This window comes from Chiloscyllium punctatum, chromosome 6 (assembly GCF_047496795.1).
Source record: "Chiloscyllium punctatum isolate Juve2018m chromosome 6, sChiPun1.3, whole genome shotgun sequence".
Lineage (NCBI taxonomy): Eukaryota > Metazoa > Chordata > Chondrichthyes > Orectolobiformes > Hemiscylliidae > Chiloscyllium > Chiloscyllium punctatum.
The window spans coordinates 94,467,880-94,495,051 of NC_092744.1; the positions used below are offsets into that span (position 1 = coordinate 94,467,880).

A 27,172-nucleotide genomic window follows, 5' to 3' on the forward strand; every position below is an offset into this window, starting at 1 on the left:
CTGTAACACTCTCACCACTTCCAGCACCTTCAGCTCTCCCGGTTCCTTTTGTGACATAAAACCTTGACAATTATTCCCTCTTCCATCTGACCTCCTCCTGGGAGCAGACCCTTTGCAATCCCTTTAAAACATACTCCGAAAACATTCTCTCACTTCAGGATTTTAAGTACTTTTTGGTGATCCTCTAAGCCCGATAATCTAATATGATCATTTTTACTTGAATGAGGGACCGATGGGGATTTCTTGCTGAGGATTTGTCTGTTTCAATGGAATGTCCTTTTGTTGAGTGTTTTACACTGTTCCTTCAAATGTTTTCCACTGTTCATTGACAGGCACATATTTCAGTCTATTTAGCCTGTTTACCTTGGTCAGTTCCCCTCTCAAACTCATGTTATTGTTTATTTTTGTTTCTAGTTGTAGCTTGTCCTTTCTGTGATTCACTTTAAAACTTTATATTTCCTTAAATTGCATTTTATCACAATATTGCAGAGGATCTCTCCAGGTGACATTACTCATTTACTAAGATTCATCACACAATGGTCGCTCTGAGGTAGTTATGTCCCTAGCCAGTTGCACAATTTGTTATTCAAAGAAACACTGAAAACTAATTTTGTGAACTCCTCTTCCAATATCACTCTTGCCAGTGTGACTGTACTACATTTTGTGAATATTGATGTTTCCCAAAATTATCGCAATGTGTTTGTTAAAAAAATTCCAATGAGTTCCTGTGTGATGCAGTAATGAGCAGCGGAATGCTGTTCAGTGGCTAAAACTGTTCTGCTGCTTGTGTCCTTGGCAAGTAGTAGCCAGAATTTACATTCAGACTGATTCTACTTCATGATCTGAGACCAAATGCTTTCTCTGTGATGCCTTTGTTATCCATTATTGTTAGTGTTACCCATTTTGCCTGAGTTTCCGCAAGGTTGTGATCCATTGAATATTTATGTTCACCTTTTGTTCACCCTATAACCATGTCTCTCTGTTGTCTAAACCTCTTTTATCTCAGTGTCACAAATCCATCTACCTTATTGATAAGACTTCGTCCATTGAAAAAAAACATAATTTACTCTTTCCCACAATTTCCTGTCACAAACCTATTCACTGATGTACAGTTTTAGTTAATCGCTGTCCCATCCTGTACCTTTCTGATTGCCTTCAGCCACATCCCCATACTGTTCCGATGCTTCACCTTTTTTCTTTGGATTTGGAAAGCTCCTTTCACCTGAACCCTGTCCCTGCATCCTCTCTGTCAGTTTAAAGCCCTGTCCATAAACCTACTGTCATGATTGGCCAGGACACTGGTCCCATCACGGTTCCAGTGGGACCATCCTATTGGATTTTTTTATAAATCAGGTAGGGGATGTGGGTGTCTCTGGCTGACCAGCCTTTATTGCCCAGCCCTAGCTGCCCGTGAGCTGAGTAGCTTGCTTGGCCATTTCAGAGGGCAACTGAGAGGCAAACACTTTGCTGTGGGTATGTCGTGCAGACCACGTGAGGATGATCAGATCTCGTTGTCAAAAGGAAAGTGCGCGGTACGCTGGCTCAGTGATTAGCCTTCCTGCCTCACAGCACCAGGGTCCCAGGTTCGATTCCAGCCGCGGGCGACTGTGTGGAGTTTGCACATTTTCCCCGTGTCTGCGTGAATTGCCTCCAGATGCTCCGGTTTCCTCCCACAGTCCAAACGCACGTAGGTCAGGCGAATTGGCCATGCTACATTGCCCATGATGTCAGGTGTATGAGGTCGAGGGAGATGGGTCTGAGTGGGTTACTCTTTGGAGGGATGGCATGGACTGGTTGGGTCGAAAGGCCTGTTTCCACACTGTAGGGAATTTAATCTAAGGGATTGTGATTTTTGTACATCAGCAATGGTTTCATATTTGTTTATGGATTGTGAATTGCTATTTTTAAAATTATTGATTTTAAATTCCACCATATCTTATGATGGGATTCAAACCTGCCTCCCCTGAACATTAGCTGAGGTTTTGGATAAATGCCCGAACAATAATGTTACTAGGCCGTCACTTCACCTGCTCACTGGTTGCTCATCCCTGAGCACTGACACATGAAGCTAAACCCATTCTTCCAACATGATTGTGTGATCCTGAAGTCTTCCTGCACTCTGGTGATATCACTCAGTCTCTCTCCATGTGGTATCCCTCACTGTGTGGGTCGAATTGCTGCCTCTGTCAGCGTCTCTCACTCTTGCAGCTCCTCCAGATCCTGAGCTAACAGAATTCTCCACTCCAGAGAGACTCAACAGCACAGGCCAGGGATGGAGTTTGGGATTTTCCAGATCTCTGTGGGGTTCATTTCCATTCTCCTTGTGTAACCCTCACTGCATCAGTCTAATTTCCCATTCTGTCTATTTCTCTGTCTCCTGTAGGTACTCAGGAAGTTGCTGACTCAATAGACTTCCCAACTGCTGTGTGTCTCATCCATCACCTCATTGAAGATGGTTGGTCAGCCAGAGAGACAAAGGGCAGGGAGACCGGGAGCCTTCAATAAATCCTGCAGTGTGGTAAGATCACTCATAGTGACAGAGCAGAGAACAATGAGAGGGCTCCAAACATCGCTACCAAGACAGGACGCAGATACAGTGCTGGATGGGGAGCACCGTATAGACACACCCCGTGCTCAATCACCACGTCTACTTTAACTTATGTTGCAGTGAGACAGCATCGGGAGTTCATAGTTATCAATCCAGTCCTGTGCTGTCTTAGCGAGCATCAGTACAACAGAGGGGAGAGTAGGCCTCCGACAAGAGGTTGTGAATGCTGCCTGGGATCTTTCTGTTCTGTGTTCTCCCTCCAACACTCTACTAAGACTCACTACTCTGCAACACCATCTGTGGCATGGCTTGTGCAGCAGTGTCTTCAGTCATTTTTAACTCCTACAATAGTCCCTGTCCCTGTAACCTCCTCCCTTCCCGATACTCCCTCCACATATTTGAGACATACTGCATTCTAGACTACCATCACTATCGCTGTAACTTGCTTCAGTGTCTACAACATGCCTTATTTTGGTACACTAATCCTCTTTAGCTGGATACAGAGTGATACAGCACGGAAACAGAACCTGTGGTCAAACCCCTCAAGGCTGCCCATGTTTCTTATACTCAATGAGTCTCATTTGCCTGCATTTGACCCTTATCTCTTCAAACCTTCTCCTCTCCATGTACCTGCCCAAATGTCTTTTCCATGCTGTAATTGTTTTTGTTTCTCCCATGTGCCTGAGGCAGTCTGTTCCGTTTATGCACCATCCTCTGTGGATAATGTTCCCCTCAGCTCCCTCTTTAAATCCTTGCTCTCTCACCTCCTGTTATACCCTCTAGTTTTGGACTCACCGACCCTTGGTTATTCACCATTCTTAGGGTCACCTCGTGGCCTCCTCTGCCCAAGGGAAATATTTAGGACAAAGTTACAAATATCTCCAACATATGTAACAAAGTGCTGGCCAATGTCGGCAAATGTGCCAAATATCGCTTTCCCCACCCTGTCCACCTGGTATGCCACTTCCGAGGAACAATGTAACTTGCACCCCCTGGTCTCTCTATCTCTCTCTCTCCGACAACCCTGGCCAGAGCCCTTCCATTAACTGTGTTAGTCCTCCCTGGTTTGTCTTAACAAAATCCAACCCCTGAATTAAACTCCATCTTTCATTCCTTGGTCCACTGGCCCAGTTGGTCAAGATCCCCTTTGATAACCGTATTCACTGCCCACTACACCATTCATTTGATCATCAACAAACTTTCACACAATCACTCCTATATTTTCAACTAAATTGTTTATGTCGATGATGCACATCAGTGGGCCCAGCCCTGATCCTTTCTTCAATAATGGAATCAAACCATATTCTTGTCATAACGCCATACAGCATGGAAACTGACCCTTCAGTTGATACTCACCATAATCTAAAACTAAACTCTTCCCAGCTGCCTGTTGCTGGCCCATATCTCTCCAACCCTTCCCTATTCACCTGTTTATCCAAATATCTTTTAAACATTGTAATTGTACCCACATCAACCCCTTTCTCAGGAAGTTCATTCCACACTCAAACCACCCTCTGTGTAGCAAATTGCCCCATATCTTTTTTTTTGAACACCTCTCCCCTCTAACCTTAAAAATATGGCCCCTGATCTTGAGACTCCCCCATCCTGAGGAAAAGGCAACTACCATTAAATTGATCCATATATCTCATTTTTTTCATAAACCTTTATAGCATCATGTCTCAACCCCCAGGCACCAGTGAAAAAAGACTCCGCCTATCCAGCCATTTTTCAGATCTCAAGCCTTCCATACCCAGCAATATCCTGGTAAATCACTTCTGAATGTCCTGCAGCTTAATAATATCCTCCCTGTTAACTGCGCGACCAGAACTGGACAGAGTCTTGCAGAACAGGCCTCACAAATGTCTATGCAAACTCAACATGACGTCCCAAATCCTACACTCAATGGACTGAGCAATAGTCAGGCATGCAAAGCACTGTCTTATTCGTCCTGTGATGCAGCCTTCAAGGATTATGTACCTGAACCCGGAGGTCCCTCTGCTCTAAAAGACTTATCAAGGCCTGAGCATTAATTGTATAAGCTCTACCCGTGTTTGTTTTACAAAATGCATTACCTCGTATTTATTCAGATTGAATTCCATTTCTACTTTTTCAGCCCATTCATTCACCTCATCAAGATCCCTTTGTCATCTCACAAAACCTCCTTCACTGTCCATGATGCCACCCTCCAGCCTGCCAGCCCATCACACATGGCTGTCTGTAGTACACATACCTTTACTCGGGCCTCCACAATTTTTTCCCTAGCATCCCACAGTGTCCTGAGATACACTTAATCAGGTTCTGGGACTTGCCATAGCTTTGAGTTTTAAAACCTCCAGCGCCAGCTCTTTTATAACATACACTCTTTTCAAGTCATAGAGATTTACAGCATAGAAACAGACCCTTCGGTCCCCAACTCGTACTGGCTTACCCGGTCTAAATAAATCCATTCCCTTTTCCAGCATTTGGCCCATATACGTCTATACCCTTTTAGATTAGATTACTTACAGATTAGATTAGATTACTTACAGTGTGGAAACAGGCCTTTTGGCCCAACAAGTCCACACCGGCATGCAGAAGCGTAACCCACCCATTCCCGTACATTTAACCCTTCAACTAACACTACGGGCAATTTAGTATGGCCAATTCACCTGGCATGCGCATCTTTGGACTGTGGGAGGAAACCGGAGCACCCGGAGGAAACCCACGCAGACACGGGGAGAATGTGCAAACTCCACACAGTCAGTCGCCTGAGTCGGGAATTGAACCCGGGTCTCTGGCGCTGTGAGGCAGCAGTGCTATCCACTGTGCCACCATGCCCCCCACCCTTACTATTCAGATGCCAATTTTAAATGTTGTAATTGTATCAGTCTCCATTACTTTCTCTTTCAGCTCATTCCATACACACATCACTATGTGTGTGAAGAAGCTGTCCCTTCAGTCCCTCTGTAAACCATTCACCTCTAAACTTAAATCTATTCCCTCTATTTTTGGACTCCCCAACTTCTGGGAAAAGGCCTTGAATGCTTACCCTATCCATGCCCCTCATGTTCATATAAACCTCTGTGAGGTCATCCCTCAGTCTCCGATTCTCCAGTGACAGTAACCCCAGCATATTCAGCACCAACCCGGGCAATATCTTGTTAATCTTTTCTGAGTCCTTTCAAGTTTCACAACATTCTTCTTGTAGCAGAGAGACTGGAATTGCAGAGAACTCCAATTGTGGCCTAACGTATTACTCTTGTTCCCTGAATTCCCCAGTCTTTCTCCACAGTAAGTTCTGGAGTGAAAAAAATTGTTTAGGGTCTTAGCAAATATCCTGCAGTTCCACACATCGATGGCCTCATTGATCACTAAAGGACACTATTTTGTCCTGAGTTACTTATGTACTCTTAATATACTGATACAATCACTTTTGGATTCCCCTTTCCTTCTCTGCTGAGGCTATTTCATGTAGCCTTTCTCCAATCCTGTTTTCTACTCAAAGTTTATTCCTACAGCCCCTGTATATCCTCAGGAATTCCTTTGATCCAGCTGGCTATACCTGACATGTGCCCCCTTTTCCTTGACCAGACCCTCAATAGACAGCCAGTGTTTCCGAATGCTGTCAGCATTGACCTGCACACAAACAGGAACATGCTGGCGCTGATCGATCAGTTTATCTTACTTTTAAAATATTCTCACTTGCCAAACTTCCCTTTCCCTGTAAATAATTCCCTTCCCCAATCACATTTTCAAAGTTCCTGACTAATACGGTCAAGATTGGTCAGGCTCCATTTTATAACTTGCACTTGTGGACCAGGCCTGTCCTTTTCCAAAGCTATTTTCAAACTACTAGAACTGTGATCACTTTGGCAAAACGCTTTCCCAAATCTCAGTCCCTCTCCCTACCTTAATTCCCAAGTGGAGGTCAGGTTTTGCCCCTTTCTCTTTTCAGGCCATTTACATATTGATTGGGAGTTTTCTGGAACACAATTACCAAATTCCTCCCTTGCAAACACTGAACACTGGCAGTCCCAGTCTAGGTTTGGAAAGTTCATAAACGCTACTATAACAGCCCTATTATTATGGTTGATATTTAAGGTGTCCCGACATATTTGTTCCTCAGTCTGCCACAGATTATTCGGGGTCAGCAGTCGCATCGTATCAAAGTGATGACCCATTCTTATTTCTCAGTTCCACGAACATAGCTTCACTGGGCAATCCACAGGAATATTCTCTCTAAGTACTGCTGTGATGATTCATGCAATCAAAACCCACCACCACACGTCCTCTCTTGCCTCCCCTTCCTGCAGCATCTCCACCTTGAAACAATGAACTGTCAGTCCTGCCCCTCCCTCAGCTGTGTTTCTGTAAAACTATAATATCCCAGTCCCATGTTCCAATCCATGCCCTGAGTTCATCTTCCTTAGCTGTCTGGCCCCTTACATTGAAATTAATGCAGTTTAATCATCAGTTTTCCCCCATTCCCTGCTATGTTCTTGCCTGCCTTGTCTGCTGAAATTGCTGTCTTTAACTCGTGTACCAGCCTCAATCATCTTTCTGGCCTTACGTTTATTTAAGGTCCAACACCCTGCCAGACTGGGTTATAACCTCTCAAGCAGCTCTAGCAATTCACCCCACCAGGATATTTGTCCCTCTCCCGCTCCCAGTTCAGGTGCCATTCCCACCCTGTCACCCTGTGCTGACACCTTCAGGGATATATGGACTTGTCCACCAAGGTCCCTGTATTCCTCAGTACTCCGCAAGGACCTACCGTTTATTATGTCTGTACTTCGCTTATCGTACCTCCCACAGTGTATTACCTCATTTCGATCAGAACTAAACTCTGCTTCGATTATCATCCGATCGACATCGGACAGCAGACAGAGACCATCCTCCTCACTGTGAACAACACCCTCACCTTTCATGTCATCTGCAAACCGACTAATGATACCTTCTGCTTTCACATCTGAGTTATTAATGTTCAATGATTCCTGCACAGTTTCCTGTGGTACACCCGGTGGTGAAAGTATGCTATCCACCAATTTTGCATCCAATTTGCCAACTTGCCTTGGAACCCAGTCCTTTTGAACCAGCCTTCCATGTTGGATCTTGTTTAAGGACTTAGTCAAGTCCATGTAAACCACATCATCTGCAGCGCCTTCATCAATATACTTAAGCATCATTTTAAAAAAAAAGCTGAATTGAATTCCTCGGACAGTATCTTCCTCTGCCAAATCCATGATGACTAAACCAAGTTGATCCTTACCTTTGCAAGTGTTGATTCATCCTCACAATTGTTTCCAATAATTTCCCTCCTCCTGCTGTCAGACTATCTGCTCTGTAATTACCTGGCCTATCCCTGCTGCCCTTCTTGAACAAAGGAACCATATTAGCGATCCTCCAGTCATTCAGCACTTCACCTGTGGCCAGCAAAGTATTATATTTATCCAGCAATTTCTGGGTAATTAGCATGGGGTCAAAGAATGCTAGTCCAGGCAGTGACACCCACATCCCATAATAAAATGGATAAATAAATAAATAAAAATACATATGTCCCTCCCTACCTCTGCAAACCCCTCCAGCTGCAGCAATCCGTACTGGCTTTGTAACACCGTTCAGGCCCTGACCTCTCTCTGTCACTCTCTCACCACCTCCAGCACCTTCACTTCTCCATGTTCGTATCGTGTCAATAAAACTTGGCAACGATTCCCCTTCCCATTGCCCCCCTCCTGCGAGCAGACCCATTGCAATCCCTTTAAAACTTACTCTAAAACTCTCTCTCACTTCAGGATTTTAAGTATTTTGTGGTGATCTTCTCAGCCTCATAATCTAATATGATCCATTTTGTCCTGAGTGAGGGACCGGTGGGGATTTTTTGCTGGGTTTTTGTCTGTTTCAGTGGAATATCCTTTTGTTGAGTATTTTTCACTGTTCCTTCAAATGTTTTCCACTGTTCATTTACAGGCGCATATTTCAGTCTGTTTAGTCTGTTTATTTTGGTCAGTTCTCCTCTCCAACTCAGGTAATTGGCTATTTTTGTTTCTAGTTGTAGCTTGTCCTTTCTGTGTTTCACTTTAAAACTTTATAGTTCTTTAAACTGCACATTATCACAATTTCCCAGAGGATCTCTCCAGGTGACGTTACTCATTCACTAAGTTTTATCACACAACAGTCGCTCTGAGACAGTTACGTCCCTCGCCAGTTACACAATCTGTTATTCTAAGAAACACTGAAAAAAATTCTCTGAACTCCTCTTCCAATGTCACTGTTGTCAGTGTGATTGTCCCAGACTTTGCGAATATTAACGTTTCACTGAGTGTTCACCATGCTTGTATTGCCCTCCATATGAATATTTGTTTTTCCAATCTATACAACCCACGTTTTCTCTGTAATCTGCTCCATTCACCTGAAACATTCCTGTCTATGTAAAACACCCCATCCTACCAACATCCTTATCCCTGTAAACTGCTCCATTCCTCCCAAACTCCCCATCTCCATGAACCCCTGTAGGCCCGACAGCTCTCCACATTTCTGTAACCTCCTGTGGCTCAAAGGTCCTCCCTCCCTGTGAAACCACCTCCAGTTCCCACACCCCTCCCAGTCTGGGTCATCCGCTCCAGATCAGGCCATTGCTGTCTCTGTTACCTCATGCAACCTTAGCAACGCCTCATATTTGTGTCTCTTCATTCAGATCGCATCCTCTCCCGCTTCCCGAACCCTCTTGCTGCCATCATAACCCTTGCTATTTAGAAAATGGAATAGCACATTCCAGTACAAGTCCTTCCGCCCTCAATATTGTGCTGACCTTTTATCCTACTCTGAAGATGAAACGAACCTACATATCTTACATTTTACTATCATTGATGTGCCTATCCAAGAGTTGCTTAGATGTCTGTAATGTGTCTGAATCTACTACCACGGCTGGCAGTCCATTCCACGCACCCACCACACTCTGTGTAAATAACGTACCAGTCCCGTCCATGCCGACAGGATATCCCAACCAATCTAGTCCTACCTGCCAGCACTTGGCCCATATCCTTCTGATATCTAAGCTAAACCTTCCGCCAATTACCTTAAACTTATGTCCCCTTGTGTTAGCCATTTCGCCATGGGAAGTAGTCTCTGGTTATCCACTCTATCTGTGCCTCTCATTCCCTTGTCCACCTCTATCATGTCACCATTCATTCCTCCTTCGCTGTGATCAGAAAAGCCCTAACTTCCACAACCTACCTTCTATGGGCATGCCCTCCAGTCCAGGCAGCATCCTGCTAAATCTCCTCTGCACTGTCTTTAAAGCTTCCACGTCCTCCCTATAATGAAGCGAACAGAACTGTTCACAATATTCGAAGTGTGGTCCAACTGGGGATCTGTAGAGCTGCAGCAAAATCTCACATCTCTTAAATTCAATCCCCCTGCCAATGAAAGCCAACACACCATCCGCCTTCTTAACAGCCTGTCAACTTGGGTGGGAACCTGAGGGACACAGGATCCCTTTGTTCCTGCACGCTGCTAAGAATCCTACCTTTAACCACGTAAAGGTTTTCTGCAGAATCCTCCAATCGAAAACTATCCCTATCTTTGTAAGTTCCTCCAGTCCCTACAACACTCATAAACTGTGAAACCTTCTCAAGTCCATATATTCCTAATGTCTGCAATATCCTCCTGTCCTGATGTCACTCCATATCTCTGTTACCCCCACCATCCTGCAGTGCTCTTCTGGGGAACATTGCAGAGGAAGGAGGAGTTGGAGAGTCTGGGCCATGTTACAAGGTATGAAGGGCTGCAGAACTTGGAGGATGGTACAAATGTCGGAAGGGACGTGGGACTTGAAGAAGGTTAGGTGTTCCGGGATTCATTGAACCTGCAGGATAGGACAAGGGATGGCTTGTGGAACCTGGAGGATATTATGATTTGAACCACAGGTAATTTTTGATTGGAACATTCAGCCGATCTTATAGTCATAGAGATGTACAGCATGGAAACAGACCCTTCATTCCAACCCAGCCATGCCCACAGGATATTCCAACCCAATCTAGTCCCACCTGCCAGTACCTGGCCTATCTCCCTCCAAACCCTTTCTATTCATATATACATCCAAATGCTTCTTAAATGTTGCAATTGTACCATCTGTAAGACTGGCTGAAAGATCCAATCAAACATTACCTGTGGTTCAAATCATAACATCCTCCAGGTTCCCCAACCCATTCATGGTCCCATCCTGCAGATCAGATATCCCAACCCAATGTAGTCCCACCTGCTAGCACCCAGCTCATCTCCATCTAAACCCTTCCTATTCATATACCCATCCAGATGCCTTTTAACTGTTGCAGTTGTACTAGCCTCCACCACTTCCTCTGGCAGCTCATTCCATATACTTACTATCCTCTGCGTGAAAATGTTGCCCCTTTTTATCTTTTATATCTTTCTACTCTCACCCTAAACCTCGCCCTATAATTCTGGATTCGCACACCCCAGGAGAAAGCCTTTGTCGATTTACCCTATCCATGTCCCTCTTGATTTTATAAACCTCGATGAGGTCACCCTCAGCCTCCAACTCTCCAGGAAAAACAACCACCACCTGTTCAAACTCTCCCTATAGCTCATCCCTGGCAACGTTGTTGTAAATCTTTTCTGGACCCTTTCAGGTTTCACAACATCCTTCCGATCGGAAGTAGAACAGAGTTGCATGCAGCATTCCAAAAGTGGCCTAACCACTGTCTTGTACAGCCACAACATGACCTCCCAACTCCTGTACCCAATACTCTGACCAATAAAGGAATGCATACCAATCACCTTCTTTGTTATCCTAACTACCTGTGACTCTACTGTCAAGGAACTCTTTATTTCATTTGAAAGATTTCATAGACAGGTAGAGTGGCCCGAGGTCTTCTGGGTAATGCTAGTTCAGTCTAAGCTGGTAAGCAGAGCCAGTGAAATATTTGCAGCGCTGTCTCTCGAATGGTCGAGTGATAATGCACAAGTCAAACAGGCTATTTTAAGTGCTCATGGATTGCTTATGAAAGGGAAGCCACTACAATTCCCTTTACCGTACCATCGCTATCTGTCAAAGCTCTTTCAGGTCTATATCCTCCGAATTGTTGAAACCTGCTCTCACAATTGCAACTCCCGTTATTTCCTAACATTGTTGAGTCTCTAAAACCATCCCTTTCAGGTTAATCTCCTCCACTGCATACAACACTCCAAGCTTGTGTAATCTCTTCAATTCCTTCAGTTCCTATATACCTATGAAGAGGTGTGACTGCTTTGTGGCCATTGTATCCTCATTTATATCTGCAAAAGGCTCTGCTCACTGTAGCATATCCTATGCCCATAAGTGAATCTGGTCTCTCATAAGATTCTCTATCACTCTCTCCTCCAGTCTCTACAAACTTCCCTATCCCTGTCGTATCTTGCAGCATGCACACCACGCACTCTCTCTGACATACCTTCCAGTGCATAAATTCATCTCTCCTTCTAACTGTATCCAGTCTACAACTTCATCCCTGTCCGTGCAACATCCTCCAGTCCATATACTCCTCTCTATTGCTGCAGCATTCTCCAGCTTATATCATCTTCCATGTGCTTGCAACATTCTCCAGTCCATACGACCCTCCCTTTCCCTGTAATATTCTCCAGTCCATACGACCCTCCCTTTTCCTGTAATATTCTCCAGTCCATACTACCCTCCCTTTACCTGTAATATTCCCCAGTCCATACCATCCACCCTATCACTGTGATATTCTCCAGATCCCACAACTGTTGTTAAATGTACGACATCCTGGAATCCTGTGAATGTTTCTATGCCCTGATCAACGTTGTCCATGTAACGATCCACAACCCTACACACATCCCTATCTCTGGAATCTAATCAAATACGCTTTATCTCTCTATCTTCCTCCAAACAATAAAATGTTTTCTCCTGCGAACAATCTGTAGCAACTGTAACTATGTTTAACCCTGCAACATTGTCACACCCCCAAACATCTCTCCCACTCTGTGACCTCTAACCATCCCTCAAAGGCCCTCTCTCGGTGACACGCGCCATGCATTTGCAACAAGGCAGATGGAATGACAGCATTAACTGAAGGGAACAGATATGATCGAACTGTTATTGTGGAGGTGTGGCTGCAGCATGACCATCGCTGGGATGTGTTTATTGAGGGGTTGTAGGGATTTAGGCAGGATCAGCAAAAAACCAATCAAGGTCCCGTTTTGTTGTGAAGAAAGGACGCAGTCAGTGCATTAATGAGACAGCCAATTTAACCTGGGAATCAAAATATAGAGTCATTTTGAATCGACAGCTTCCAAATAGCAAGGGAGATCTGGGAGATCAAATCACAATCCATGCATGTTGTTAAGTCGGATGCAATATTTTCTTGGTGATAGTAGACAGAGGCATGTGCAGTGGTCAATTTCTGATTGGACGTCTGTTTCACAAGGATCAGTGCTGTGATGTCTGTGTGTAATTTATATCTGGGATTCAGATGAAAAGGTCAGCAGTTTGAGTGGTAATTTTGCAGTCGACATTTGGAAAGGCATGTAATGATTAGGGATAGATAGGGGAATTGTGGATAGTGAGGAAGAGTGTTCATGGTTGCAGCAGTACATACATCAGCTGTAATGTTGGGCAGAGATGTGGCAAATTGAATTTCATCGGGACAGGTGTGAAGTGATATATTTATGAAGTCATATGGAAGAGAGAAGTACACTAATTGACTAGTTGGAAACATTGATAAACAGATAGACATTGGAAGCAAATCCATAGCTCCCTAAAAATAACAACACAACAGGATGTGGTGGTCGAGGGGGAGTATGGCATGCTAACCTTTATTGGGCACAGTATTGAGTACAGACTTTTGCATGTCATGTTGTGACTGAATGAAACTTCATTCGACCATGTTTGGAAAGTTGCGTGTCATTCTCATCGACACACCACAGGAAGGATGTGGAGGTTTTGGGGAGGTTCCAACAGAGGGTTGGCAGAATATTGCCTGGATGACTGTGTTTAAGGAGGTTGGACGCAGTTGGATTGTTTTGCGAGAATATCCGAGTCTGAGGGGTGACCTGGTACAGGTAAAGAGCATGAGGAGAGGCGTGAATAGTGTGGATAGTTGGAATCCTCCTTCCAATGTCGAAATATCAAATACTAGGGCGCATCGGTTTAAGGTGAGAGTGAGAAGTTTTAAGTGAGATGAATGAGGCCAATTGTCTTTACCGAGCAATGTGATTATTGAGGGGTTGTAGGGATTTAGGCAGGATCAGCAAAAAAACAAACAGGAGGTGGGAGAGGTGGCAACAAGAGCAAACATTTGAAGGGCATTTAGACAGAAACATGAACAAACAGAGAATAGAGGGATATCGCCCATGTGCAGACAGATGGGATTAGTTGAGAATAGCATCATGGTCAGCACAGCCATGGTGGGCCGAAGGGCCTATTACTCTGCTGTACTGCTCGATTTTCTAACTTAACGACATCTAACCTGTCAAAGCCCCTCCGAATCCTGGATGTTTCATTCAATTTCTCTCCCATTCTTCAAAACTCCAATAGGTTCAAGGGCAATCTCCTCCACCTCTTCTCATTGGAAAATGCCGCCATCTCCAGGATCAGCCGAGCGAACCTTCCCTGGCCTGCCTCCAACACAAGAATGTCTTTCCTTAGGGCACACATACTATTCATTATAATCTAGGTGTGGTCTGACTTGTACCTTGCATCGTTTTAGCAAGACCTCCCTATATTTAGACTCCATTCCCTTTGCCTTCTCGATTACTTGCTGGTCCTGTAAGCTACCTGTTTCAGATTGAATCACAAGGATTCCCAAAATCCTTTGTGCAGTCAGTCTGAAACCAAACGGTGTTAGCCTGACAGTAAGTCGGGAACGTGCTGGAATGTGCTATAAAGAATATGACAATAAATGAGAACTAGATACTTAGAAACAATGTGAGATGTATGATTTTATAAAAGGGGAATATTTTTAAATCTGTTGCATCCTATATTTTGGTGTGACCATAAATGGCAGAATAGATAAGGGTGGGGAAGGCTAGTTGCAGTAGAGGGATATTTGAAATTTCAGAAGCATTTTGACAAGTTTCAACAAGGGCTAAAAATTAGCTCATGAGAGAATAGGGCCCCTGAAAGGTGAATGAGGCTGTCTGTGTGGAATCACTGCTGATGGGGGAGATACTGAACAAGTATTGTGTGTTAGGCTTTACTGTGGTGAAAGACATGGAAGCTCGGGAACTTGGGAAAATACATAGGGATGTCTTGAAAAGAGTTCACATTGGAGAACAGGAGGTGCTGGATGTCTTAAAATGCAAAAGTTAGATAAAACCTTTGGACATGATCAGATATACCCCAGCGCCTTGTGAGAAGCGAGGGAGGAAATTGCAGGGCCCCTCTCAGAGATATTTGTATCATCGACAGCTACTACGGACCAGTGAGACTGATGGCAGGGGTGGTAAGTTGTTGGATGAGATTCTGAGAGAAACGATCATCGTGCATTTGGAAAGGTAAGGACAGATTAACGATCGTCAGCATGGCTTTGTGCATGGGAAATCATGCCTCAAATGTGAGTGTGGAGGTAGACAAGTGAGAGGTCAAAGCAGAGCAGTACACGATGTCCACATGAACTTTAGCAAGGCCTTTGACAAGGTTCTGCATGGCAGACTGGTAAGTAAGTTTAGATCAGACATACCCAGGGAGCGCTCACCAACTGGATACAAAACAGGATTGACTATAGGAGACAGAACATATTCATAGAGGGTTTCTGCCCAAACTGCAGGCCTGTGACCAACGGTGTGCCATGGGGTTCGGTGCTGGGTCACTGTTGTGCATCATTTATATAAACAGATTGGATGATAATACAGGATCCATGATTAGCAAGTTTGTGAGTGAGACTGAAATTGGTGATAATGTGGACAGTGAAGAGGGATATCGAAGAGTACAATGGAATCAACAGTACTGCTGGACCACTGAGGTTAGGAATAACAGGTGGAGAAATGCAAGATGTTGTATTGTGGTAAAGCAGACCAGGCTGGACTTGTACAATTAATGTTTGGGCCTTGGATATTGTTGTGAATCATTTCATTGACCCAGGGATGCAGGTACACAATTTTTTGAAAGTAGCGTCACGGGTAGACAGGCTGGTGAAGCAGGCGTTTGGGATGGTCACCCTTCATTGGGCAGAGCATTGAGAGTAGGAGTTGGGATGTCATGGTTTATCTGTAGAGGACATTAGTGAGGCCACTGTATAAGCATTGTTGATTATCTGGAAAAAATCAACTTGTTCACGTATGTCCTTTAGGGAGGGATATATGATATTTTTACCTGGTCTGGCTCACATGTGACTCCAGTCCCACAGCAATATGGCTGGCTCTGAGTTGCCTCTGGGCAATTAGCAGGAGGGCAATGGATGCTGGTCCATCCGGTGATATCCTTAGGCCTTGAATGAATCAATGAAATACACATATGTCTATCCCTACCTTGGCAAACAGCTCTGCTGCAGCAATCCATACTGGCTTTGTAACGTTGTTCAGGCCTTTGCCCCTCTCTGTAACACTCTCACCACCTCCAGCACCTTCAATTCTCCCTGTTCCACTACTCTGATTAAACACTGACAATATTTCCTCTTCCTAGTGCACTCCTCCACATTTCTAAATGTTGGTTACTTCAGAATTGATCGGTTCTTTTTCATCTCTTAATCAAATCGGCCAAGACCGTCTGAAGTGGGAAGGAGCATTGGGAAGGTGTCAAGCACCTCGAGACTTTCTGTGGGGAAAACGGGAATCCAGGAGAAAACAGCACAAGGAGCGCGCTGTCATGTCAACACCCCACCCACCCCCTTTCCACGTTCACCTTCTGCCTCAAGTGTAACAGAGTCTGTGGAAGGCCACATCGGTCTGTACAGCCAACTCCAGACTCCCCCACCCCCACTGAGAGTGGGAGACAGTCAGCCTCATCTGTGAGCCACTGCCAAAGAGATGATGAGATAGGAAGGTTGAATCCCCTCACAATTATTCCAGTGTCTTTGTTACAAATTGAAACAATTTACTGTTGATGCAGTGTTTAATAATGTCATATCACTCAGTATCTCTCCATGTGGTATCCCTCACTGTGTCAGTCTATTTACTGCCTCTGTCAGCATTTCTCTCTCTTACAGATGGTCTGAGATCCTGAGTCAACAGAATTGTCCATTCCAGAGAGATGCAGCAGCACAGGCAAGGGATGGAGACTGGGATTATCGAGATCTCTGCTGGACTCAGTGCCACTCTGCATGTGTTATCCTCATTGCATCAGTCTAATTTCCCATTCTGTCTATTTCTGTCTCATGCAGGTCATCAGGATGTTCCTAACTCCTGTCTCATCCATCACCTCATTGAAACTGGTTGGTCAGCCAAGAGAAATGGAGAGGGAGATCTGGAGCCTTCAGTAATTCCTGCAGCTGGTAAGATCACTCACAGTAAACAGCACAGGGTGGAGGTAGACCAGGAAGACAGGACAGAGATATAGAGCTGGGTAAGGAACAGCAACATTCTAGACTTCATTCTCACCATCTTGTGAGGGTCCTGCTTTCACCTCTTCTGTACTAGTCTTCAATGCGACAGCACAGGGGATCGCAGGCATCAATCCTGGCCCATGCTGTGTTCGTGATCTCTGTAATATCCTCCAGTCCCGATAATCCTTCCTCTGTTTGAAATCTCCTCTAGTCCACATCATTCTCTGTGTCTCTGTCTCTGTCTCTGTCAGGTTCTCCAGTCCCTAACACCCTAATCCCTAACCTTCTCCAGTAGGTACTAAATTCCTTCATCCCTGTAAACCCTGACAGCCCTGTCTATCCCTGTAAGCTCCTCCCACCAATACCACCCTCCATGTCAATGTATTTGTCTTTAACCTCTCCATCCGCCCCTATCTATGTAATCTTCTCCAGCTCCTACAACCCTTCCTTAGCTGTGAAAAATTTGTAATCTCCTTATCCTTCTCCAATTCTTTGATCTTTATCTTGTTAAATTTCACCTTCATTCCCGACACCATACCCCTCCCGACCACAGGAACCTCTTTCAGTTTGTGCAACCCTCCCCATTTGTGTAACTGTCTTCAACCCAGTAACCTGGAATTCTCCATTGCCTTCCTATCTATGTAGCCTCCAGAGCCTAGAAGCCTTCTTATATCTGTAAATGTCTTCAATCACAACAACCTTGCATATCTCTGTTAGTGTACACAATAATCTCCTAGATGAAACAGCCCCCTGTCTGTGTCTCTCAGTCTGCCTGCCTCTTCCTAACTCCATCCCTATCCCTCTCTCCAGAATCTAATCCAGCTCCCTCTCTCTCTGTAAATTCCTCCAATCCCCAAACACCTTTGTCCCTCTGACATTCTTGACCAGATGTAACTGTGTTTAATTCTTAGCCTCCCTATCTCTGTAACCTCTACCCATCTGTCCAACCCCCCACTACTGAGGTGCGACTCCCTGTATTCGCCATAAGGGAGATGGAATGACAGTGAACAGATCTGATGGAACTGTCATTACGGAGGTGTAGCTGCAGAATGACCATCGCTGGGAAGTGAATACTGAAGGGTTGTTTGCATAGAGTCATAGAGTCATAGAGATGTACAGCATGGAAACCGACCCTTCGGTCCAACCCACCCACGCTGTGCAGATATCCCAACCCAATCTAGTCCCAATATGCAGACTAGGCAAAAAGCTAACAAGGTATGAAGGAAGGATGAGGTTAATGCATTAATGAGACAATCATGTGGATCTGAATTTGAAAAGTAGAGTTGAGAATAAGCAAGCAGCAGCAACCGTTAGCAGGAATTCTTTTGTAGGCACCAAACAGTGATGGGAATGTCAATATGGTTACAGTCGGGACACTGAATGTACTTATGGCAAGGGCAGTACAGTAATGGTGTGTGACAATGGTCTCCATGCCGACTGATCCAGCAACGAGCCTGTTGGATTGAATTTGTTGGTGTGAATATAAATGGCAGAATTGTAAGGGTGTAGGAGGGGTGTAGTGGTATAGGGGATATGGTGTATTTGAATTATCAGAAGCCTTTATGCAAGTTTTAACAGGGAAAAGAACGGACAAAGGAAGCACATGGTGAGGGGAAGAAACTGACAGGACAGCGTACCTGCAGAGTTACTGCCTTTGCTGTTTGAATTCATGTATCGCTGGATATCGGAGTGCATTTATCAGATTTAAAGGTTACTGCAGATTATATCTGCAATAAATGCTTCTGCTTGTGAGTCCTATCAGATCGAATAGATTGGTTGGAGAGACAGTTTAAGACAATACAGAATTGGTAACACAACAGTATGTGATGGATGGCAGTTATAGGAAGAGGGACAGTCTCAGATAGAGTTACATAGATGGGTTAACTCCAAAAAAGGCAAGAGAGTTTAGTAGCTAGTGCAGGAGTCTTCTGTGGCTCTCCCTATTTTAAACAAATATGCTGTTTTGGAAAATGTAGCGGGTGATGGATTCACAGGGGAACGTTGCACAAACAGACAAGTTTGTGGTATGGAGACTGGCACTAATGCAACAAGGGATACGTCGGATTCCACGAAGTCAATTGTGTTAGGGGACTCGCTAGTCTGAGGTACAGACAGATGGTTCTGTGGACAGCAGAGAAATAAGCAGATTAGTGTGTTGCTTCCCTGGTGCCAGGATCAAGGATATCTCAGAAAGGATGCAGAATGTTCTGACAGGGGAGAGGGTCCAGCAAGAGGTCATTGACCAAATTGGAACCAACGACATAAAAAGGGAAAACGTTTGAGATTATGGACGGAGATTGCAGGGTGATAGGCAGAAATTTAAAAAAGAGGATCTTGACAGTAATAATATCTGTATTACTCCCGGCGCTATGAGCTAGTGAGGACAGGAATAGAGGGATAGAGCAGATGAATACATGGCTTTGGAGCTGGTGTATGGGAGAAGTATTCACATTTTTGGATCACTGGAATCTCTTTTGAGGTAGAAGGAACCTGTACCAGAAGGACGGATTGCACCTAAATTGGAAGGGGGCGAATATACTGGCAGGAAGATTTGCCACAGCTGCTCGAGAGGTTTTAAACTAGTTTGGGTGGTGGGGGGTGTGGGGGGGGGGGGGGAGCTGGGGGCAGGGAGATAGTGAGGAAATAGATCAATCTGAGATTGGTAAACTGAGAACAGAAACGAGTCAAACAGTCAGGACGGGCAGGGACAAGGTAGGATTAATAAAGTAAACTGCATTTATTTCAATGCAAAGGGGCCAAATAGGGAAGGCAGATGAACTCAGGGCATGGTTAGGAATATGGGACTGGGATATCATAGCAGTTACAGAAACATGGCTCAGGGATCGGCAGGACTGGCAGATAATGTTCCAGGTTACAAATTCTACAGGAAAGATAGAAAGGAAGGGAGGACAGGAGGGGGAATGGAGTTTTTGATTAGGGATAGCATTACAGGGGTACTGAGGGAGGATATTCGTGGAAATACATCGAGGGAGGTTATTTGGGTAGACCTGAGAAATAAGAACGGGATGATCGCCTTATTGGGATTGTATTATAGACTCCCTAATAGTCAGAGGGAAATTGAGAAACAAACTTGTGAGAAGATCTCAACTATCTGTAAGAAAGTAGGGTGATTATGGTAGGAGATTTTAACTTTCCAAACATAGACTGGGACTGCCGTAGCGTTAAGAGTCTAGATGGAGAGGAAGTTATTCAGTGTGTACAAGAAAATGTTCTGATTCAGTATGTGGATTAACCTACTAGAGAAGGTGCAAAACTTGACCTACTCTGGGGAAATAAGGCAGGGCAGGTGACTGAGATGTCAGTGGAGGTGCACTTTGGGGCCAGCTACCATAATACCATTAGATCTTAAATAATTATGGAAATGGATAGACCAGATCTTAAAGTTGAAGTTATAAATTCGAGAAAGGCCAATTTTGACAGTATTTGGCAAGAACTTTCAAAACCTGATTGGGGGCAGATGTTCACAGGTAAATGGACGGCTGGAAAATGGGAAGCCTTCAGAAATGAGATAACAAGAATCCAAAGCAAGTATATTCCTGTTGGGATGAAAAGAAAGGCTGGTAGTATAGGGATTGCTGACTAACTAAAAGGTTTGATTCATAAAAAGAAGGAAGCATATGTCAGGGATAGACAGGATAGATCGAGTGAATCCTTCGAAGAGTATAAAGGCAGTAGAAGTATACTTAAGAGGGAAATCAGGAGGGCAAAAAGGGGACATGAGATAGCTTTAGCAAGTAGAATTATGGAGACTGCAAAGGGTTTTTACAAATACATTAAGGACAAAATCATAACTAGGGAGAGAATAGAACCCCTCAAAGATCAGCAAGGCAGCCCTTGTGTGGAGATGCAGGAAATGGGGGAGATACTAAACGAGTATTTTGCATCAGTATTTACTGTGGAAACTGATATGGAAGATATAGAATGTCAGGAAATAGATGGTTACACGTTGAAAAATGTCCATATTACAGAGTAGGAAGTGCTGGATGTCTTGAAACGTTTCAAAGTGGATAAATCCCCAGGACCGAACAGGTGTACCATAGAACTCTGTGGGAAGCCAGAGGAGTGATTGCTGGGCTTCTTGCTGAGACATTTGTACCGTTGATAGTCACAGGAGAGGTGCCAGAAAACTGGAGTTTGGCAAACGTGGTGCCACTGTTTAAGAAGGGTGGTACGGACAAACCATGGAACTATAGGTCAGTGAGCCTGTCGTCGGTGGTGAGCAAGTTGTCGAAGGGAATCCTGAAGGACAGGATGTACATGGAGTTGGAAAGACAAGGACTGATTAGGGATAGTCAACATGGCTTTAACCGTGGGAAATCATATCTCACGATCTTGATTGAGTTTTTTGAAGAAGTTACGAAGAGGGCAGAACAGTAGATGTGTTCTATATGGACTTCAGTAACGCGTTCGACAAGATTCTCCATGGAAGACTGGTTAGCAAGTTTACATCTCACGGAACACAGGGACAACTAGCCACTTGCATACAGAACTGGCTCAAAGGTTGAAGACAGAGGGTGGAGGTGGAGGGTTATTTTTTAGACTGGAGGCCTGTGACCAGTGGAGTACCAAAAGGATCAGTGCTGGTTCCTCAATTTTTTATCATTTACGTAAATGATTTGGATGCGAGCGTAAGAGGTATTGTTAGTAAGTTTGCAGATGACAACAAAATTGGAGGTGTAGTGGACAGCGAAGAGGTTTACCTCAGAGTACAACAGGATCTTGATCAGATGGGCCAATGGGCTGAGAAGTGGCAGGTGGAGTTTATTTGAAATAAATGCGAGGTGCTGCATTTTGGGAAAGCAAAGTTTAGCAGGACTTCGACATTTAATGGCAATGGGTGTGTTGCTGAACAAAGAGACCTTGGAGTACACGTTCATTGGTCCTTGAAAGTGGAGTCGCCGGGAGGTAGGATTGTTAAGGTGGTGTTTGGTTTGCTTTCCTTTATTGGTCAGAGTATTGAGTTTTGGAGTTGGGAGGTCATGTTGCGGTTGTACGGGACACTGGTTAGGCCACTGTTGGAATATTGTGTGGAATTCTGGTCTCGTTCCTATCGGAAATATGTTGTGAAAATTGAAAGGGTTCAGGAAAGATTTACAAGGATGTTGACAGAGTTGGAGAATTTGAGGTATAAGGAGAGGCTGTACAGGCTGGGGCTGTTTTCCCTTGAGCGTTGGAGGCTGAGGGGTGACCTTCTAGAGATGTACAAAATTGTGAAGGGCATGGAGAGGATAAATAGAGAAAGTCTTTTCCCTGGCGTCGGGGAGTCCAGAACTAAAGGGCATAGGTTTAGGCTGAGAAGTGAAGGATGTTGGGTGGCACAGTGGTTAGCAATGCTCCCTCCCAATGCCATGAGACTCAGGTTCAATTCCCGCCTCAGGCTGTGTGGACTTTGCACATTCTCCCTATGTCTGCGTGGGTTTCCTCCCACAATCCAAACTTGTGCAGGCTAGGTGAATTGGCTATGCTAAATTGCCTGTACTGTTAGGTTAGGGGGATGGATCGGAGTGGTTTGTGCTTTGGTGGGTCGCTGTGGACTTGTTTCCACACTTAAAAAAATGAAAACGTGAAAGAGACCTAAGGGGCAACTTTTTCACACATACGGTGGTACGTGTATGGAATGAGCTGCCAGAGGATGTGGTGGAGGCTGGTACAATTGCAGCATTTAAAAGACATTTGAATGGTTATATGAATAGGAAGGGTTTGGAGGGATATGGGTCGGATGCGGGCAGGTGGGAATAGATTGGGTTGGATATCTGCTCGACATGGACGGGTTGGACTGAAAGGTCTGTTTCCATGCTGTACATCTCTATGCCTCGATAACTCACAGAGTGAGTTTGTAAATGCAGTTAGTGTGAATGGTATTTGGAGCAATACATGTAATTGGAAAGTTAAAGTTAGGTTGGAGTTTGTTTAAAGGGATTGGAATAGAGAGGTAAAGGCATCATGAATCAGTTGCATAGAGTGTTGGTGAGAGTGTACCTGAGGTATTGAGTGTAGTGTCGGTGATCTAATCTAAGAAAGATTACACTGATCACAGAGGACGTGCAATGGACATTCTCCAGATTAATTCCTGAGATGACAAGATTTTCTGATGGGGAGATTTGTCCTGCGACCTCTCCAGTTTCAAAGCATGAGAGGTGATCGCAGTGAAATTTCAAAAATCTATGATTCATGTGATGAGGTGGAAATAAACAGGATGTTTCTCTACCTGTCTACTCTATATTTAAGGCAAATAATGACAGGATAAGGGATATGCCATTTAAGACCGTAATAAGGAGGAAATTCTTCCCTCGGAGGGGACTGACTAACACAGGGGCATGGAAGCCTGTTAGCAGGGCAAGATTAAGGAGAATCCCAAGATATTCTTCACGTATATCAAGTGGAACAGAACAACCAGGGAACATGTAGGGTCTATTAGTGACTTGGCAAGTTGTATCCAAACTCAACTTCATGGGAGAAGGCTGTTTGTGTGACTGGAGCCCAATTTCCCTGGTGTACCCGGTAGAGATCAGTGCTGTGTTCCGTATTATTTGTGGTATTCATAAGTGATGTGAATGTGAAGTGGGTAGGGGGAGTGTGATAAGTAAGTTTGTGTTTGACACAAAGATTGGCTGTGTGGTTGGCAGTGAGGAGGGAGGTCTTATATTACAGGAAGATACAGATAGAATAGTCAGATGGTCAGATCAATGGCAAATGGAATGTAACTCTGATAAATATGAGGTGATGCACTTTGGAAGAAGGAAACAGACAGGGGAGGACTCAAAGAACGGCATCACACTAGGAAGCTCAGAGCGTGCTTCTCCACACATCCCTGAATGTGACTGGATATGATAATTGATGAGTTCAGCATGACTGTAGATAAAGCCTTTATTCATTGACCCAAAGATTATCCGAGTTTTATATAGCACTTCGGTAAGGCCAAATGAAATATTGTGTGCAGTTCTAGGAGCCGCGTTACAGGAAGGATGTGATTGTACTGGATGAGGTGCAGAAGAGATTCACCAGAATGCTTCCTGGGATGGACCATACGAGCTGTGGAGAGAGGCTGGGTAAGCTCGAGTTATTTATTTTGAAGCAGAGGAAGTTGAGTTGGAATGTAATTCAGATTTAAGATTACAAGGGGCATGGACAGGGTGAATAGACAACAGCTGTTCTTTTTAGTCAAAGTTTCAGATTCTTTACAGAGTGAAACCAGGGAATGGAGAATGGAGAACAGAGAAACATGACACAGCTACTTCACTTCTGCCTTCACAGAAAAATGCATAAACAAAGCCTTCCCAGCAATAGGAGAAAACCTGAGTCTGATGAGAAAATGATGTGGAATGAAACTAGTAAATAAACTAATTTGGAGAAATTATTGGAACTGAAAATAATGGGCATAGAAAAAAAAACAACACAGATTGATGAAATGGGAAACATTTGAGAAACTCACTGGTAGATTAATTAAAGAAAATACAATAGAGGCACTGAACTAGGATTTTCAGCAAGGATTTTAATAGAGTCCCAACCCTTGTAAGCAAAGTAAAAGCACATGGGAAAGGGGGTAATATATGAACATGGTGTTAAAATGGGAGTGTTGACAGGAAACAATGAGGAGGAATAAATGGATGGGTTTCAGTTTGGAAGGCTCATGAGTCATCACAATGATTGATGCTGGGGCGCCAGATATTCACAATACATCTCAAACATCTCGTTGAGGGATTCAAATGCAAAGTTTCCAAGTCTGCTGACGGAACTAGGATTTTGAAAGTGAGGAGAATGTGAAAAAAACTTAAAGGAGAATGAAACAAACGGAGTGAATGAGTAAACATGTGGCAGATGAAGAGCAGTGTGGATAGATATGATGTTGTCTACTTTGTTGTGAAACACTAAAGTTCCAGCCAACCATTGGAAAAGGAAGTGGTTGAGAAATGTCGATCTATGAAGGGAACTGCACTTTTCTTCTGTTATTGTTTAGACAGACATCTGTGTTCCATGCAGGGCAGTGAGTTCTGCAGAAAGAAGCCAATACAGGGAATACATTGGCACACTGACCAGTTTACACAGACCCACCAAGTGGGGAGCTGTAACATTGAAAAGGATCTGGGATCTCCCTGTACACCAGTCACTGAAAGCAATATTGCAGGAGCAGAAAGCAGTCAGGAAGATAAATTGTTGTTGACCATCATTTCAGAAGGACTGGAGTCCAGGGGTAAGGGTGTCTCAGTGCAGCTGTACAGGCCCTTGGTGCGACCTCAACTCGAACATTGTGCAGTGTTGTGTGCAGTTTTGGTCTCCGTACCTAATAAAGAACAAACCTGACATTGAGGGAGTGCAGCGAAGGATGACCAGACTGATCTCTGGGATGACAGACTTTTTGTGGAGCAGAGTTTGGGGCAACTGAGCCTGTATCGCATGGGGTTTAGGAAGATGAGTGGAGATCTCAGTGAGATATATAAAACACTGACAGGGTGAGTTAGATTGGAAGCAGTGATGATAATTCCCCTGGCTGGGAAGTCTAAAACAAGAGGCCACAGTATTAAATACAGATGGGTCACATTGCATTTAGATACGAATAAATGTCTGCACTCAGAGACTGGTGAACCTGGGAATTCTCTCTCACATAAGGCTGTGGAAGACAAGGCACTAAAGACTAATAAGGATGTCTAGACACCAAAGGATGGGGGAGAGGGCAGGAGTATGGTGTAGAAATAAAGGGTCAGCAATCATTATATTGAATTGGATAGCAAACTCGACAGACCAAGGGGACGACCACAGTTCCTATTTTATAGCTTCACAAGGTTAATCACATTAAGGGGTGTGTAAAGTGTGTGGGGAATGTGGATTGAGGAGATGTTCAGACATTAACTAGAATGGGGCAGGCTCAGTGTGCTGTATGGCCTATTACATTCCCGATATTTCTGTGCGGTTTGTGGGAAAGCTCTGTAAATGTTGTCACAAGTTCACAGATGTTAGGAAGGACGTCTCTGCTGGCTCAACAGGACTGTGTTTCCCGTTCCCTTTTCCATACCGAGGTTGGGGGCTGGGTGTTCTGTCAGGTTTTATCCTTTTAGACTTCAGAGCAGTTTGATACGATAGAGTGTCTTGCTTGGCCTTTTCAGAGACCATTGAAGAGTGCATCACATGTCTGTGTGTTTGGAGTCACTTTTAGGCCAGACCAGGAGAGCACGGGAGATTCACTTCCTGAAAGTACATTGGGGAAGGAAATTGGTGTTTACAATCGACATTGACTTCAAGGCCATTGTTACTGACACCAGATTTGAGATCTCGATATTTTATTAATTGTTTTTAACTTCCACCAGCTGCCAGAGCATTAGCCTGGTCTGGATTATTCATCCAGTGACTTTTCCAAAACAGCACCATCTCCACATGGGGACCGATCAGAAACCACACTGAGCAAGTTTATGTCTGTGCTGCTTGACAGCTCTATCAAAACGAACTCCCAATTTGACTATCATGATGAGACTGAGAGGGTTGTAATTGTCCAGATTGTAATTATTCCCCGACACTGAGTAATTTTCCACATTGCCAGGGAGATGTCAGAGTTGTAGCTGGAAGGAAACCGCTTCCCCAGGGGCACGGCTTGTTGTACAGCACAAGTCTTCAGTCCTATTGCAGGAATGGGGTCAGGACTCATTGCATTTGCCTCTCTACTGTGTTCAGCTTTTTCTTCATGGCACGTGCAGCGAATTGAATTGGTTGAAGACTGATCTGTGATCCTGTGGGCATCATGATGACGGTGAATTGAATTATCGACTCAACACCCCTGGCTGAGGATGGTACAGATACTATTTCCTTGTTTTTTACACTGATGTGCAGAGCTGATCCATTGATAGAATGGGGATAATTGTGAAGCCCTCTCTAACAGTTAGTTGTTTAATCGACTATCAGGATTTTTTGCCGGATGTGGCAGTCTGCAGAGGTTTCATCTGGGTGTATTGACCTTGTGACAATTTCTCTCTCTCGATCATATGATTTGGTTTTATTTGATTTGATAGGATTCGTTGTCGCATGTATCTAAGTAGAGTGAAACTCTTTGTTTATACACAGTTCTGGCAGATCATAGTGAGAGTTGGAGCTGCCTTTTTTTAGAGACATGGAGTGGCCGAAAATTAAAAGTCTACTTCAG

General features: G+C 44.3%; 1 long non-coding RNA gene across 2 annotated transcripts in view; it reads left to right on the forward strand.

Annotated features, from left to right (window-relative positions):
- The window catches only part of LOC140479199 (uncharacterized), a 73,119-nt gene extending 46,224 nt beyond the window's left edge, over nt 1-26,895 (forward strand). The window contains exons 5-8 of one of the 2 annotated variants that reach the window (XR_011960973.1): nt 2,384-2,518; nt 16,861-17,042; nt 23,984-24,092; nt 26,707-26,895. This is a non-coding gene — a long non-coding RNA (uncharacterized lncRNA). Of the gene's footprint in view, nt 1-2,383; nt 2,519-16,860; nt 17,043-23,983; nt 24,093-26,144; nt 26,337-26,706 lie in introns of those variants that run through there. The other variant, XR_011960974.1, reaches the window with a different exon arrangement.
- The last annotated feature ends 277 nt before the right edge of the window (nt 26,896-27,172 follow it).